This window comes from Phyllobates terribilis, unplaced genomic scaffold (assembly GCF_046119375.1).
Source record: "Phyllobates terribilis strain yellow unplaced genomic scaffold, ASM4611937v1 Scaffold_4__5_contigs__length_816908805, whole genome shotgun sequence".
Lineage (NCBI taxonomy): Eukaryota > Metazoa > Chordata > Amphibia > Anura > Dendrobatidae > Phyllobates > Phyllobates terribilis.
The window spans coordinates 579,954,685-579,970,609 of record NW_027362764.1 but is presented as its reverse complement, the minus strand read 5'-3'; the positions used below and the strand labels follow the sequence as shown (position 1 = coordinate 579,970,609).

At 41.2% G+C, this 15,925-nt stretch overlaps 1 protein-coding gene and 1 long non-coding RNA gene across 2 annotated transcripts in view; one reads left to right on the top strand and one right to left on the bottom strand.

Moving 5' to 3' along the window:
* Window positions 1-5,768, top strand: part of LOC141265707 (uncharacterized) — a 179,109-nt gene extending 173,341 nt beyond the window's left edge. Inside the window, exon 4 of the long non-coding RNA XR_012320148.1 lies at window positions 3,112-5,768. This is a non-coding gene — a long non-coding RNA (uncharacterized lncRNA). The remainder of the gene's footprint in view (window positions 1-3,111) is intronic.
* The window catches only part of YES1 (YES proto-oncogene 1, Src family tyrosine kinase), a 66,813-nt gene that overhangs the window by 29,008 nt on the left and 21,880 nt on the right, over window positions 1-15,925 (bottom strand). The window lies entirely within an intron of this gene.

Here is a 15,925-nt window from a genome sequence, read left to right as displayed (position 1 = left end):
GTACAAACAGGGGCGAGGCTCCCCCTTTTTGTGCTAGGCATTTCATCCATGTAGCTTCCCATGGGCCGGTGTCTGAACAGTTGGGCCCCTATCTTGCTCTTATTTATACGGAGGTCGGTTGGCACAAGGTGAGGTTTTTATACTAGAGATGGGACCATCCTAATTGGGTACACCTTGTCACGGTGGGATGACTTATGCTTTTTTTTTTATCAAAATAGTGTTAACCAAGTACCCTGTGTTATTTACATGTACGATTACTATTTACTTTCTACAAGGTATATGCTCACTTTGTTTTTTTCTTGTGTTGTGTCCGAGATGGCCACAGTGTGAACATGCTCCTACACACTGCATATATACACCAACTTATTCTCTGGATCATTTCTTTGGTTTTCATGTAATGTATATTACAGAATTAGAAGGTATTAGGGAAAAGCAATTTTGCCCAAACTTTATCTTTAAGTAATGAAATAATTGTTAGAATATATTAACCACCAAGATTTTTGAAGGTGCCACCTCTCAGACCCTACCGATCCCGAGAATTTAGTCAGTGTAAAGATGGTCTTGTGCACGACTCCGTTCCAGCCACCTGGCTGTGCAGGGAACTTCAACCAACCCCTTTCACTTCATTAGGCTTGTTGCACAGGAGCAAAACTGGTGAAGGGAACAGAATACTAAACATATAATGTGCCGCCTCATTCTCATGACCAGTCAAGGAGCCGCAACATTCATATAGCTAAGATATCTATCACTTTAACCATGTGAATACCCCTCTAAGACTATGTGCCCACGATCAGGCTATAGCGGTGCTTTGGACGCAGCGTATTTTCGCGTCTCTGCAACAGAAACTAACATGCTGCTGCTCGCAAACCCAAGCCTCGGGTGAGTTTACACGGCGTCAAATAGAAGCAGTGGGCATGGGATTTATAAAAATCCCATCCACTGTGCTTCTATTGTAGAACACAGCGTTTTGGACGCAGCGCAGGTGAGCTGTGTCCAAAACGCTGCTATTATGAATTGTGAGCCCGCGGCCTAATGGCTCTGTAAGATGTAAGGTTTAAAGTAAGCCATTTTTTAACTTTTGATACTTTCGTACAAGCTCATTGATGCTATTGTAATATGCAGTGAATTTTTCTTCGTAGAAAATTCACTGTTTATCCAACCGGTGTGAGCCTTTAGAGTTCTGTTGGCAGCTGTAGAAATGACGCAGTGCCTCAGTCTAGGGCCAGATTATCAATTAGAAGAACCCCAAAGATTTAAAAAAAAAAAAAAAATTACATGCTTCAAATTTCCTACTTCGCTGTGATCTGATTTTGCCTCATAATACATTTTAATTTGAAAAATATACAACAAAATCTGTGTGCTCAAAAGGTCGGCCTCGGCTCCCTTCTCCTCACCAGCATTTTTTACAATATGCCAACTGTCTACTTAAAGAGGCTGTCCACTACTTTAGCACTGATGACATGTCCTTGAGGTAGGTCAATGTCTGACTACTCCCGGCACCCCTGCCGAGCAGCTGCTATCTGTGTCGGCGCCCAGAAGTAGTCACTTGCCGAGCTGCTCAGTCTTCTGATAGAGGGCGAAGCTTGGTACTGAACATCTCCCTCCTATTCAAATCAATAGGATGCGGAAGTGTAGTACCCTGGGGCAGCCACTATCAGAAGATGGAGCAGCTCCGCAAGCGAGTACTTACGGCCGCCGACACCGGTAACAGCTGCTCGGGGTGGTGCAGGGAATCGGACCACGACCAGACACTGATGGCCTATCCTAAGAATAGGTCATCAGTGCTAAAGTAGTGGTCAACCTCTTTAAGGTTATGTGAGTGCAAGATAAGTGAAACCTGTTTTTTAAGATTAATTTAAGTATATCAAAAGTTGAAAAACTGTCAGAGCAGTAAAAGTGTTAATTACATCCTGTAGTTTTTCACACAACCTCGTCAGATCAAACAGGGCTAGAAGCCAATAAGCCTAGAAATTTACAGCTTGCATCTAAATGATATTATCTTATCCATGACGACATTTCTTATTCAAACCAAGGTACATTACTAGCCTATAGAACTAAAGCGTTCCTTTAAAGATGCCCGTGAATACCTTTCAGAATATTCTTATAAATCTTATCAGATTTCTGCTGACAGAACCATGGGAAGCATGATTCATAGCTTAGCTCCGAGGTTGCAGACAAATATGTTTTCCTCGGACAAGCTACGGCATTTCAGAGAAAAAAAAGTTTGAAAAGTCGGCTGGAGACCATAGAGTGAAATGAGACTCTAGAGAAAGACGTTAGAGACTGCATGGACCAGTTTGATTGGGGAGGGGCTAAGCCACTCTAGTTGATTGACAGGTCCTCTCCCTATGTACACAGAGACCTGTCAATCAATGGAGCAGGATGCGGAGATGTCGGCTGGGCAAGTATATCAGGTTACTTGCATATTTTTTAATTGAATTATTTAATATGTTTTTAGCGTGTTTTTTGAAGTGGCTGGTTGTGTCTCCTTTTAGGAGGTCATGTTTTTTGTTTTGTTTTTTTTTAAATAGCTTTGTTTTTGATACTTCATGGTGTCTGGCTTTAACAAAATTTTATTAATCAATGTGTGTATTACATGCATTTTTTACTTGCGGATTTTCTGCATTTAATGCAATTCTATGGAAAAAATCTGCACATAAAAGAACGCAGTCGCAAAGAAATTGACGTTACGGATGTCAAACATTCTGTGGGTCAGTATACACAGTGTAAAAAGGAAAAAAAGCATAATTGGGCATGAGATTTCTATAAATTTCATCAGATTTACTGGAACTAACTTTTTTGCACAGCAAAAATACACATAGATTATATACTCATTGTGGGAACTTCACCTCAGGGTTTATATTGCAGCTTTAAATTCAGTTTAAGGTTCAGTCTTTACTTTATCCTTTTCATTTTTTAGAGCCAGTTACGGCATGAGAAATTATAAGTGCATTTTTTTACAATAAAAACATATGGAGTAGAAACACGACACAAGAAAAGAGTTGTTAGTATCATCCATCTGCACGAGTATTTCATGGAGAACCATGTGTCCCTGACCCCATGAGAACACCATGGCAAACTAACGCTGACTTGTATTCTTCCTCCCCACAGGTGCCTTGCTGCCAAGACACAAACTACTGTCCTTCATCAAAAAGAAACATGTGCCATGTTAGTGGTTTGACTTTCTAAGGGTTCATGAAAAATAATACTTTTGGCCCTGCGCTGGACAAGAATCAGAATACCCCATTTATAGCTGGTCTTCAAAGACTTAGTTGGGTGCCTTACAGTGGCCGCTGTGCACTCTGTGAATGATGAAACCGTTATAAATCATCATTGGACAATTCTTCAAATAATATAATTATAATAAATTCTATAAACTACGGAAAGTAGCTCAAAATCCCAAGTGTACAGTGGGCAATTAGCTCATGGGTCGCCTAAATAAAGTGCGGAACACGGGCGATTCATCACAGAAAACGAACCACTCTGCCATCATGCCAGCCACGCACACTACATAAGCATTAACATCTGAGCAAAATAAAATAAATGGCAGCATCGCTCACATCTGCTCATAGTTAGCGAGCCTACCATATAGCTAACTTGTCAAATCTAGGCTTTTTCCACTGGTCACATTTCTATCCTCAAACTATTCAATCTGCAATCCATAAAAAAAATATATACCATATACTACACAGACACATACATCCACACATAGAAGTTGATCTTTTGCATGAATACCACATCTTATTTATGAAGTTTTCAGATGGAATATAATGAAGCTGCAATAAATTGAGGGCGAAGACAACAAAGCTCAATGACTTGGCACTTGAAAAGGGCACCGTACACCGCCGACAAGAACCAGAACTGCTCATGAAGATATCAAACTTCTTGCACAGCAAATAAAGGCATGAAGGTTGCTATAGAAACCAAATTTTTGACTGGTATGCTTTTTTTGAAAACGCGTTATGACTGACAAGCTGACGGTAGTCTAAGCATCATTATCAAGCATTTGCCAATATTCCTGCCATAAAAGGTCAAGTTTCCTTTCAGATGAGAAAAACAACAAGTAGGAAAAAAATCTATAAAACTGATATATTAATATCGCTAAAGAGTAATACATTTTATCAACTATTTCTCTTCTAAATGCTATTACTAAAATGACTCAGATAGGAAAACTTCTAGAGGATGCAATTACCCAGTAATTCATACAGAAGAGAACTGCTCACCCTAAAAACCACTTAATAAATGTCAGCAAGAAAAAAAAAAAAAAATACAAAAAAAAAAAATAAAAGGCTCCATGTTTCGCAGAGAAACCTTAGATTCTGAGGCAGCAGTAAACCAGCTCTCTAGACCTTTCTTTTTTAAGATAGGTGGTGTCTTAAAGGGATCCTGCCATGTAAAAAAAAACAAACCAAAAAACTATTAGCCTGTGATATGGAGTTGACCTGCAGGTTAATAGCGTTCCAAAGCTGCCCAGCGCCGACACTGAAAGCCCCGCTGCCGGGAAAAAATGAACTTCTTCCTGGCAGCCTCGGACCTTCAGTCATAGGGGCAGGCCGGCACGGCTTTAGTCACCGCTCAGTACACAATGAGTGGCGGTTGTAACTGCGCCCCCAGCACTGACAGCCGGCTCTAATGCTGGGAGTCAGTGCCAGGGCGTTTACAAAAACGTATACAGAAATAACCCTACTTTTAGATATATATAAAAGTGATGACGGCCTCCCCTATTAGCAGTAGTCCAGTGTTTTAAAACAAAACCACTGCCTGTACACCAGGTGATCATCTGTGTCTAGCCCCTGCTTTCAAAAGCCAAATATATAGATATTGAAGGACCAAAGACCTTGACATTCCAGTTTTAACAGGTTGGTGCAAATGGTGGAAAAAACACCACGTCAAACATCCAAAGACCTGAAGGCCAACCTGGAACAGTCTGGGGACATGGTTTCTACAAGTACCATATGCCACACACTAAACCAAGCAGAGCTTTATGGGTGAAGGTCAAGGAAGAAACCATTGCTAGAGAAAACATAAAAATGAATGACTGATCTTTGCCAAAGAGTACCTTAACAAACCACAATCCTCCTTGGAAAATGTTCTGTGGACAGGTGAAACAAAAATAAAGCTTTTTGGCAATGCAAAGAAACAGGCTTTTTTTTTTTTTTTTTTACAGACGGCACAATGAAGCCTATAAGGAAAAGAACACCTTACCAACAGTTAAGCATGGTGGAGGTGGCTTTGCTGCGTCTGGTACTGGAGGCCTTGACCGCATCACAGGAATCATGAAATCAGAGAATTATCAAGTGATTTCAGAGCGAAATGTCCTACCCAGTGTAAGAAAACTTGGTTTGAGTTGAAGATCATGGGTCCTCTAGCAAGGCAATGACCCAAAGCACACATCCAAAAGTACACAGGAATGGTTGATAAAGAATAAATGGACTATTTTAAAATGGCCAGCAATGAGTCCTGACCTCAATCCCATTGAAAATCTTTGGGGTGAGCTGAAATCTGCCATTGGGAAAAAGAACCCTGCACACATTCAAGAGCTTGAACAATTTGCAAAGGAAGAGTGGGAGAAGTGCAAGAAGCTTATAGATAGCTACAAGAAACGATTGGAGGCGGTCAGCAATTCCAAAGGGTGTGCAACCAATTATTAATTAGGGGTGCCTTTATTCTGCAATTGCTGTTTATTCAGTTTTTTTCTTTGAAATTGCAACATGGAAGTTGAAAAACAATGTTTTATGATTGTATTACTTTGAACCACTAATTAAAAAATCCTGAGGATATAACTTTGGTACATTTCCATTTATTTCTGAAGATATTGTACAGCCTATGAAAAAAAATGAAGTGGAGCCAATAAGGCTGAGTGCACACGATGAGGTTTTAATGTGTTTCCGCAGCATTTAAAAACACTGTGGAAACACATTAAAACCGCTTGGTAAAAGGTCTGCCATGCTTAGCAATGGTAATCCGAATGTGCTATGCACATGATGCGGAAATTTTTAGACTGCGGGTTATCATTGCGGCACAAACCGCAGCACAACCAATTTAGGCGCGATTTTGCTGCAAAATCACGCCCATTGAATCGCAGCAAACCCGCCTATATAATATCTATACAAGCGGATTTGCTGCATTTCAATTTAAATCAATAGGCGCAAAATCGTGCCTGAATCGGGCTGCGGCTGGTACCCGGGTCGAGAGAGGAGGCTGCTACTCCTCTCATCCGACCACTGCTCTGGCTGATAACGGCGAGAGCAGCGTGGATGAGAGGTGCAGAAGCCTGTTTCTCCCAGCCTGCGTGCCAGCAGCAGTGTAAAAAAAAGAATCAAAAAGTAAAAATAAAAAAAATAAGCCTTCATACTCACCTCTCCGGCAGCCCCCGATGTCCTCCTGGGCGAAGCTGTCCAGTCGGCGGCTCACTGCACACTGCGGGGCACGGGCTCGCGCCCCGCAGTGTGCTTCCAGGAACTGCGGTGACGTCACTGATCACCTGATGGCTAAAGCCGGTAATCAGCTGATAGGTCTCATGACATAGGGGCTAACGAACCAGCTGTGAGATGTTAATTATGATCAGGGAAAATGTTTGCCTAGTGGCATATTCCCAGGCTACAAAAAACAGCTCACAGCAGTCGCACAAATTACCTGAATATAAATGCTAATGAAGATTGGGTGAATGGGACTAGCTGACACCCAGCTCTTTTGTTTGGTGATGTCAAGGTGTCAGACCTTTTCATGACCAAACAAAGTAAAGAAACACACAGACACAGAGTAAAACACTTTATTTCAAATACAACAGACCCATTCTTTAATCATTTAAATGAACCAATATACTCAACCCAGCTCTTATGGTAATCCAAGGGCTTAAGCAATGTCCCACCAAATTTAGCTCCAAAAATCATTCATTGATGCTCAAAAACGCTTAAAAAAAACGCATGTAAAAACCGCATGCGTTTTTTCTGGCAAGGAGAGACAAAAATGCTCAGGAAATTTCTGCTTTAAATCTTTGTGGGCACTTAGCATAATGGTGAGCAACTCTGTATATCTTGAGCCTGGTCTCCATCACCATGCAGTGTTATTTAGAGCGGCGAGGGCACGTTAGCTGGTTCAATGTGCAATGTTCAGAACGTCACAATTAACAAATCAAATTAAATGTTAATAAGAGTCCAGGTCTATAAATAGCAAAGACATTTGTTCAAAACTCACAATTAGTGGAGCAAAAACATAAGAAACCAAGCGCACAAACACATTAACCTAGTGACCTGCTACATGAAGAATGGGAGCTTGTATGACCAGGCCAAACAACTGGCTCTAATGGAAAACTAACAGTTTCTATTCTAACTTCTCTAGTGGTCGATTCCTGGTTATAAAGAATTCGTATATCAGATTACAATTCCTATGGATTTCGTTTTGACATTTCTAGACAGAAAAAATAGATCATTGTTAAAGAAATATTGTACACCAAAGTAAGAGAGTTGAATTCTCCCATCTAGGGTTATACAACAAGATATCTATCTCCTTACCCCCCTCATTCCCTAGCCTGTTTCACCGTCCTGACCAGGCCAAATTTTACAATTCTGACCAGTGTCACTTTATGAGGTAATAACTCTGGAACGCTTCAATGACTCTCACTAATTCTGAGACTTTTTTGTGTGACACATTGTACTTTATATGTTGGTGGTAAATTTAAGACAATATTTTTGCGTTTATTTGTAAAAATATTGGAAATTTGGTGAAAATTTTTGCAATTTTACAACTTTTTTTTATGCCTTTAAACCAGTTATATAACACAAAATAGTTAATAAACAACATTTACCACATCTATCTTGCATAAGCATAATTTTTTGAACATTTTTTTTTTGTAAGTTAAAAAGGGTTAAAAGTTGATCAGGAATTTCTCATTTTTCCAACAAAATTTACAATGCCAATTATTTTAGGGACCACATCACATTTGAAGTGACTGTGAGCGGCCTATGTGACAGAAAATACCCAAAAGTGACACAATTTTAAAAACTGCACCCCTCAAGGTGCTCAAAACCACATTCAAGAAGTTTAAGAATTAAAGCAATGTGGGGAGAAAAAAAATGAACATTTTACTTTTTCCCACAAAAATGTTGTTTTAGCCCCCAATTTTTTCATTTTCATGAGGATAGCAGGAGAAAATGGACCCCAAAATTTGCAGTGTAATTTTTCCAGAGTACATAGATACCCCATATGTGGTGGAAACCTACTGCTCCAAAAGGAAGGAGTGATGTTTTGGAGCGCAGACTTTGATCAAAATTGCAGAGTCTTTGAAGAATCAAAACAGTAGAACCGCCCCTGCAACTGAACCCACTTGGAATCTAGAGGTGGGGTGAGCACCTTGAACCCTCAGGTGCTTCACAGAATTTTAAAACATTGAGCAGTGAAAATGAAAAAAATAGATCTTTTCCCTTCAAAAATGTGGCTTTTGACCCAAATTTTTCTTTCACAAGGGTAACATGAGAAAATGGACCCCAAAATTTGTTGTTCAATTTCTCCTGAGTACAATGCTATCCCATATGTGGTAGGAGACTACTGTATGGGCACACTGCCGAGCTCCAAAAGAATGAGTGACGTGTTGGAGCACAGACTTTGATGGAATTGTTTGCGGGCACAATGTCGCTCTTGCATAGCAATTGAGGTGCCAAAACAGTAGAAAAGCCCCACAAGTGACCCTATACTGGAATTGATCTAGTGTTTTCCTGGTATGTGACTTTTATAATGTGGTTGAATATAAAAGTTATGTAGAGTGCATCAGGTTGGCATATGTAAAGTTGTGTAGGGTACATCAGGTCAGCATATGTGATTTGTGTAGGGTACATCAAGTCGTGCAATAAATTAGAGTAAATCTAAAATAATGCTATAGCTGTATGTGGTAAAGACTAAAAAACTTATTTTATTGTATATTTATTAAAAGCCAACTAGAAAAAATGTATAAAACCAGTCCAGCTGGACCTAAAATGCAGACAGTGCGAAACAACACACACAAGTTTGTGGTACCTATACGCATAGAGGTCATAAGAGGGTGAACAGCGGTGACAGTGCAGAGATGGCGGGTAGATTTCCCACCAGAGAAGTAAGACTCCCCTGAAGGATCACCTTTTGAGAGGAAACATGTTGGAAGCAGCCCACCTCGCACAAAACGATTCCCTGGACAGAACATGGCGCTATTAGGACTATGTCAAAAAGGCTACATCAGACCTGGATATCTGTTTCTTGAGCTATATACTGGGTGAGAGCGTTCCAATCTTTTTTCATTGTTATGTATCTGAATATTGTAGTTTAGGCTCGCACCTTTTGACAGGGATTATTTTTCTTCATTTATTTGTTGTTTGATTTACCTGCACTCAACCATTTGGCTTTGGCGCGTCAGTGTATTATACGGTCAGGGAGTGCTCTCCCTTGATGTTTGTCAGTTTTAAAGACGTGGGTTCATGTTTCTAAGTATAGGTACCACAAAACGTGTGTGTGTGTGTGTGTGTGTGTGTGTGTGTGTGTGTGTGTGTGTGTGTGTGTGTGTGTGTGTGTGTGTGTGTGTGTGTGTGTGTGTGTGTGTGTCGCACTGTGTCTGCATTTTAGGTCTGGCTGGACTGGTTTTACATATTTTTCGAGTTCTTTTATTGTATATTTATTAAAAGCTCAGTTTTAGTCTTTACCACATACAGATATAGCATCATTTCATTTAGTGGTTTCAGCTATTACTAAATCTGAATAAATGTATTAATCCATGGATGAGTGGTATAATTTGAAACAGTCTTATGCACAGGCCAGGTTTTTTAGAGCAAGTGTCGCATTGCCAAGTGGTGTCCTTTCTTTTCCACTCTTATCCCTGCAGTTTGAGGGACCTCACCGCGGAAATGTTGCCCTGGTACAATACGTGCACTTTCAGTTCCGGAAGTACTGGAGCCCGCTCTTTCCTGACTTCCAAATATTAGGGCCTTGTTCCCTTGATCCCTTCCTCCTGGAACTGAAGGAAGGTCCCGGTCTGGCCGACATATTGTGATCGTACATACGCGTTATACATTGCCATCTGTACAATGTGCACGGCTAGATTCTTGTACCACACCTTAGCTTTCCGATAGGCACTGTAGGGCTGGAGGACTTGATCGGAGAGATCAACTCCCTCCATGGTCTTATTGTAACACAGGACACAGTCTGGTTTGTAGATCTGTGTAATGGAATCTCGTACAGCGGTGGGGGTGCTGCCATCACCATGTATGGTGGTCTAGGACATCCCTCTTGTCCTTATACCTGACCAACAGCATGTTTTCGCTGCATTGGCTCTGCTCTCACCCTTTCTGAGCAGCTGCCCAAACAGCATCCTAGGGAGTCCTCTCTGATTTTTGCGCACAGTACAGAATGGTGCAGTAGCTCGCGCAGAGAGGGATTTGAAGAGTGGGATGCTGGTGTAGAAGTTATTTAAGTGATAACCATGATCCAGAAGTTGGTGCACCAATTCCCACACAAATTTCCCACTCACTCACAGGGCAGGGGGGGTAATTTAGGGTGTTGAATCCAGGTGTTATTCCCTTCATAAACCCCAACGGTGTACCCTGAGGTTAGTACAATTTTATTCCGTACCTGGCCCTCTTACTGGACAGGTATTTCAGGGAATTTAAGCCTCCCCTTGAAGTGTTTTAGGGACTCATCCATGCAGGTGCCCCTTTGGGGAATGTATACCTTAATAAATTTGTTACTGAAATGATCAATGATTGGCCAAATTTTGAGAAGTCAGTCAAAGTTGGGGTCATCTTGGGGAGGACAGTGTGCATTAGGCTATGTGCCCACGTTGCAGATTTGAAGCAGAAATTTCCTGAGCATTTCTGCATCTCCTTGGCATGCGGGTTCTACATGCGTTTATGCAAGCGATTTTGAGCATCACTTGGAAAAGGGCTTGACAAGTTGGTCACACAATATAAATCCATGCAACTGGCATGGATTTATATTGTGTGACCAACTTAGAGAACTTAGAGGAAATTTCTACCTCAAATGCCGCATCTAAAGAAAAAAAAAAAAAAAAAAAAAAAAAAAGATTAAAACGTAAAAATAAATCAAAAACCTTATATTCCCCTCTCCGACAGCCCCCGGTCTCCTCCCAGCAGTGTCCTCTCTCCTCGGCGTCCCGCGGTGTACTGGAAGGACCTGTGGTGACGCCATTTAGTCAGCTGATGGTCACGCGACCATCACCTGATCGCTGACGTCAGCCGTCGCGTGACCATTAGCTGACTAAATGGCGTCACCGCAGGTCCTGCCAGTACACCGTGGGATGCTGAAGAGAGAGGACGCGGTTGGGAGGAGATTGGGGGCCGCCGGAGAGGTGACTATGAATATATTTTTTTTTTTACTTTATAATTCTTTTTTTTTTTTTTTTTTTTTACTTGCAGGTACCATGGTACCCGGGTTGGAGGAGAGTCTCCTCTTCTCCAGACCCGGGTACTATCCACACATTGAACCGCATAACATCAGCATGTATACATGCGGATATTATGCGGTTCAATGCAAGTCAATGGGCTCGATTTCGAAATTGGTTGTGCTGCGGATTTTTCCGCAATGATAATCCGCAGCAGAAATTACCGCAGCATGTGCACATCACATGCGGATCATCATTGGGACACATCCCAGACCTCTTACTAAGCGATTTTAACGTGTTTGCCGCCGCGAAACGCATTAAATCTGTAACGTGGGCACACAGCCTTATTGTTGAACTGCAAGAATTTCTGAATGTCATCAAAGCATTTCCAGGTCATAGCCATGCAGAACACTGGAGTGTTATATAAAACATCAACACTCCAATATTGCCGAACTTCTGGCTTCTTCACTATCCCAATGTGAAGGACAAGGCTTCAAAATGTCATCATTTCTACTCTATGGGGGTCCAATTAACATACGATGAAGTGGGGCTTTGGGCAATAAATTGTTGGGCGTATAAATTTGTCTGGGACACCATGAGGTTTACCAAATCCATAGAGGTCAGTAGTGTCAAATTAGATTACAAATCAGGCCACAAAATCAGGAATCTGTGGCTCCCTCTGTGGGGGGTGAGGTTCAGAGGGAGTCACTAACTGTGGGCACTGGCTCCTTTGCGGTCCTGGGGCGTCTGCGTAGTAGTTCGTTTTCACGGGAGCAAGAAGACGAGGAGGAGGAAAAGTAGAGGAAGGTGGCATCATTTCCCTCACCATCAGTGTCAGAGGCAAGGCTTAGGCTTCATCTGCTGAATACAGTCTTTGGGAAGAGCGGGACATTTTATTTTTTACGTGTGTAAATTTTATTTAGTTGTGTGTTTGGTGTAAACATTTTTTTCTTTCTTAATTTATTAAATTTAGAATAGAAGAAAAACAACAAAGAATAGAAGAAAAGAATCTACAACTAAAAAGACGAAAATAAAAAGGCGAATATAAAAATTTGGCAAAAAAAAATAAAACTTACTAAACAGACGACAGTAAAAACAGTTTGAGCGCTCAGAAGTAAATTACGCTAAACGTAATTTTATGCAGTAGAAAAAAAAACTAAAGTACTACAAGATTTCTCCACTAAAATTCTGATACTAAAATTAGCAAACGATCTTCAGCAAAAAAGAAAAAATTTACTGAGCGCTCGCAACCATCTGATGCAGATTATGATTCTATATATTGGTAGAGATAAACTGTAGTATAAATACTACAACAATTTTCCACCAACATTCAGAAGCTACAATTACTAAACGGATGTCAGTAAAAATGAATACTGAACGCCCGCAACTGTCTGATGCCAATTGTGATTATATTTTAGTAAAAACTACTGTAATAAGCGAACTACTACAGTATATTTTTACTGTCCCTAATCTAAATTATTTTTATTTATGTTTTATTTGTTTTTGTTATTTTAAAAAAGTGTAAAACTAAACAAAAAAACAAACAAAACACCCAGATGCCGATCAGTGATGTGCGCCACTAATCAGCGCTCAACGGCAGCAGGATGCATGCATGGAGATGGACAGGGGAAAAAAAAAAACAGTTCTAAGCTAAAAGCAACACGGATGCCGATCAGTCATGTGCGTCACTGATCTGTGGCAGTAGGACACATGCACGGCGGTGGTGCAAAGTTGGGATGGGGTATGGGAGAAATCGACAGGAAAAAAAAAAAAAAAAAAAAGATTTAAGCCAAAAGCGAGCATGGATTCCGACTCGTCAGGTGAGTCACTGATCAGCGGCTGCAGGATGCATGTACAGAGGTGGTGCAAAAGGAGGGGAATGGACAGGAAAAAATAAGTCCTAAGCCAAAAGTGAGCACGGATGCCTATCAGTGATATGTGCCACGGATTAGTGACTCGATGGCTGCAAGACGCACGCACGGAAGTGGCACAAAAGGAAGGGGGAGGGATTGGGTGTGTTTCAGCACCGATCATAGCTGTACTTCCATGTTTCAGGCACTTTCATTTGTGGTAGCCGAGGGAAGTTGGGGGAAGGGCGGCGAAACCGTCCACGACGACGAGTCCCGGTGCCCTGCTGTCAGAAACAGCAAGTACCTTCAGACACTGGTCGCATGATCACCATGACGTATCCACTCGTCAAAGGTCAGGAACGGGTTAAATTAACAGTTAAAAGCATAAAGGAGCTGTCTCATGCCATAAATGTTCAATAGATGCGGGTCCGCACTGCTGGTGACGGTTTTACCATTCTCTGCTTTACATAAAGGATTTCTGCTGCACATTATCCCCTATCTTCAAATCGTACTTAGAGGAATTAGCCTTTACATGTCGGACGCCTGTAGAGGTGTCTGTAAAGCATTGGGAGAATAGACCCAAGACTATGGTTGCCAACAGTTACTGAGTCCTGTTACTGAATGTCAGTTTTTCTATCCATTAAGATATAAGAAAAAGTAAAATTAAAAAAGTTATGTTTTACTATAATTAGTGGACAATAATTTTGTTTTGACTGGTAAAAATGCATATTCCCTCGAGGTAGCAACTAGTGTGTAGAGAATGGATGGTTCAGTCCTTACTGCTCGATGACACGTTATAAATAGTGACAACGTGGAAGTGGTTATCGGCAACCTATTAGCATAAGAGAAAGCCCAGAGTACAAAGTACATCACCAACCACAGATTACATGCTACTGGGCAAGAACAAACGCCATTTGTTTTCACTGTGTAAATAACGTATATGATATAATACCTCATTACATATCACAATCTCAACAGAAACCTACATGTGAAAGAGGAAGAGGCGAAGTCAAATCAATGTCAGTTGGCTGCAGCTCAGCTTTTTTGCAAGTTGGAAACTATCAACATGGTGGGTGCTGGTGAAATCAGGATTATGGTTCATGCGTTTTTGCACGCATATTAGTATCCTTGTGTGAACTCACTGTGACTCTGATGTGGCACATAAAGGGTATGTCCCCATTGGTCTATACAAATGGGAAGGCTTGCGATTATTATTATATAGAGTCATTACAAACAGTGATCTATTTCAAGCGTTTATTTCTGTTAATGTTGAGGATTATGGCTTACAGCTAATGAAAACACAAGAATCATTATCTCAGTAAATTAGAATAGTCACTGCTCCCGATGCAGGACTGCATGCGTGAGCCATTCATTCTCCCTAATAGCGCACATTGTACCAGCAGCATGGCTCCTGCTGCACTCAGCTGTCAGTGTGCCCGCTATTAAAGACCATGAATATTCACCACTCCCACACGGGTGTGGTGAATATTCATGGCCTTTAATAGCAGGCATGCTGACCGCCGAGCGCAGCAGGAGCCGCGCTGCGGGTACAATGTGCGCTATTAGGGAGAATGAATGGTCACTGCTCCCCACGCACGTAGTCCCGCATGGGGAGCAGTGACTATTCCAGCACAGAGTGGGACACAGCGCTGGAGAAGAGAGGAGGTGAGTATGAAAGTTTATTTTTTTTCTGTGCAGCATGACGAGGATGAGGCCATCCATACCGGGATGAGGCGTGAGGGGCATCCATACCAGGATGAGTGGGACTATACTATACATACAGGGATGAAGGGGGCCATACATACCAGGATGAGGTGGGCCATACATACAGGGATGAAGAGTGCCATACATACCAGGAATGGGGATTGGGGTGTCATGCAATCATGATGGGGATGAGGGCCACATATAACAGAAAGGAGGGGGCCATATATACCAGGATAGGGGACATTACCCTTATAACGGTCTTTGTTTACATTTTTTTTCTATTTTACTCCTCTAAAACCTAGGTGCGTCTTATAGTCTGAAAAATACGCTAATTATTTTAATTTACTGAGATAAAGACTTGTATTTTCACTGGCTGTAAGCCATAATCATCAACATTAACAGAAATAAACACTTGAAATAGATCAGGAGTTTAACTTTTTGTATTGAAGAACTTAAATTAACTTAACTTTTTGATGATATTCTAATTTTGTGAGATGCAATTGTATATTAATATATAGTTTTGAGAGAAAAGATTCAGTATAACCTGTGTTTTATTCATTTAAACCCCTGCTCTTTCTGGCATTTTTGGTCCAGTGGGCGGTCCTAATAGTGTGCACATAGACATAGCTGACCGTCAGTGATGGGACCACCCACCGGTCAGATAAGCCCAGAAAGAGCAGAGGTTGCCATTATGAAAACACTGAATATACTGAATCTTCTCACAAAACTATATATCCATCTGTTCAGCTGCTGCTGCTCTACAACATGGGGCCTGCAGATTGGACTGAACTTTCATGGTTCCCTATAAAGAGAGTCTGTCAGTAGGACCAACCATTTAAGCCGTCTATAGGGACATGTAGGTCATAGACAGTTGAATAAAGTGATACCTTAATTTCCGCAATCTGATGTCAGAGTAATCCATGCTCTATTATGCAAAAAAAATAGATGTTAAGAACAATGGCCGGACACTGATCTGCTATAGAATCTGTCTTATTTTAAATGCAACAGA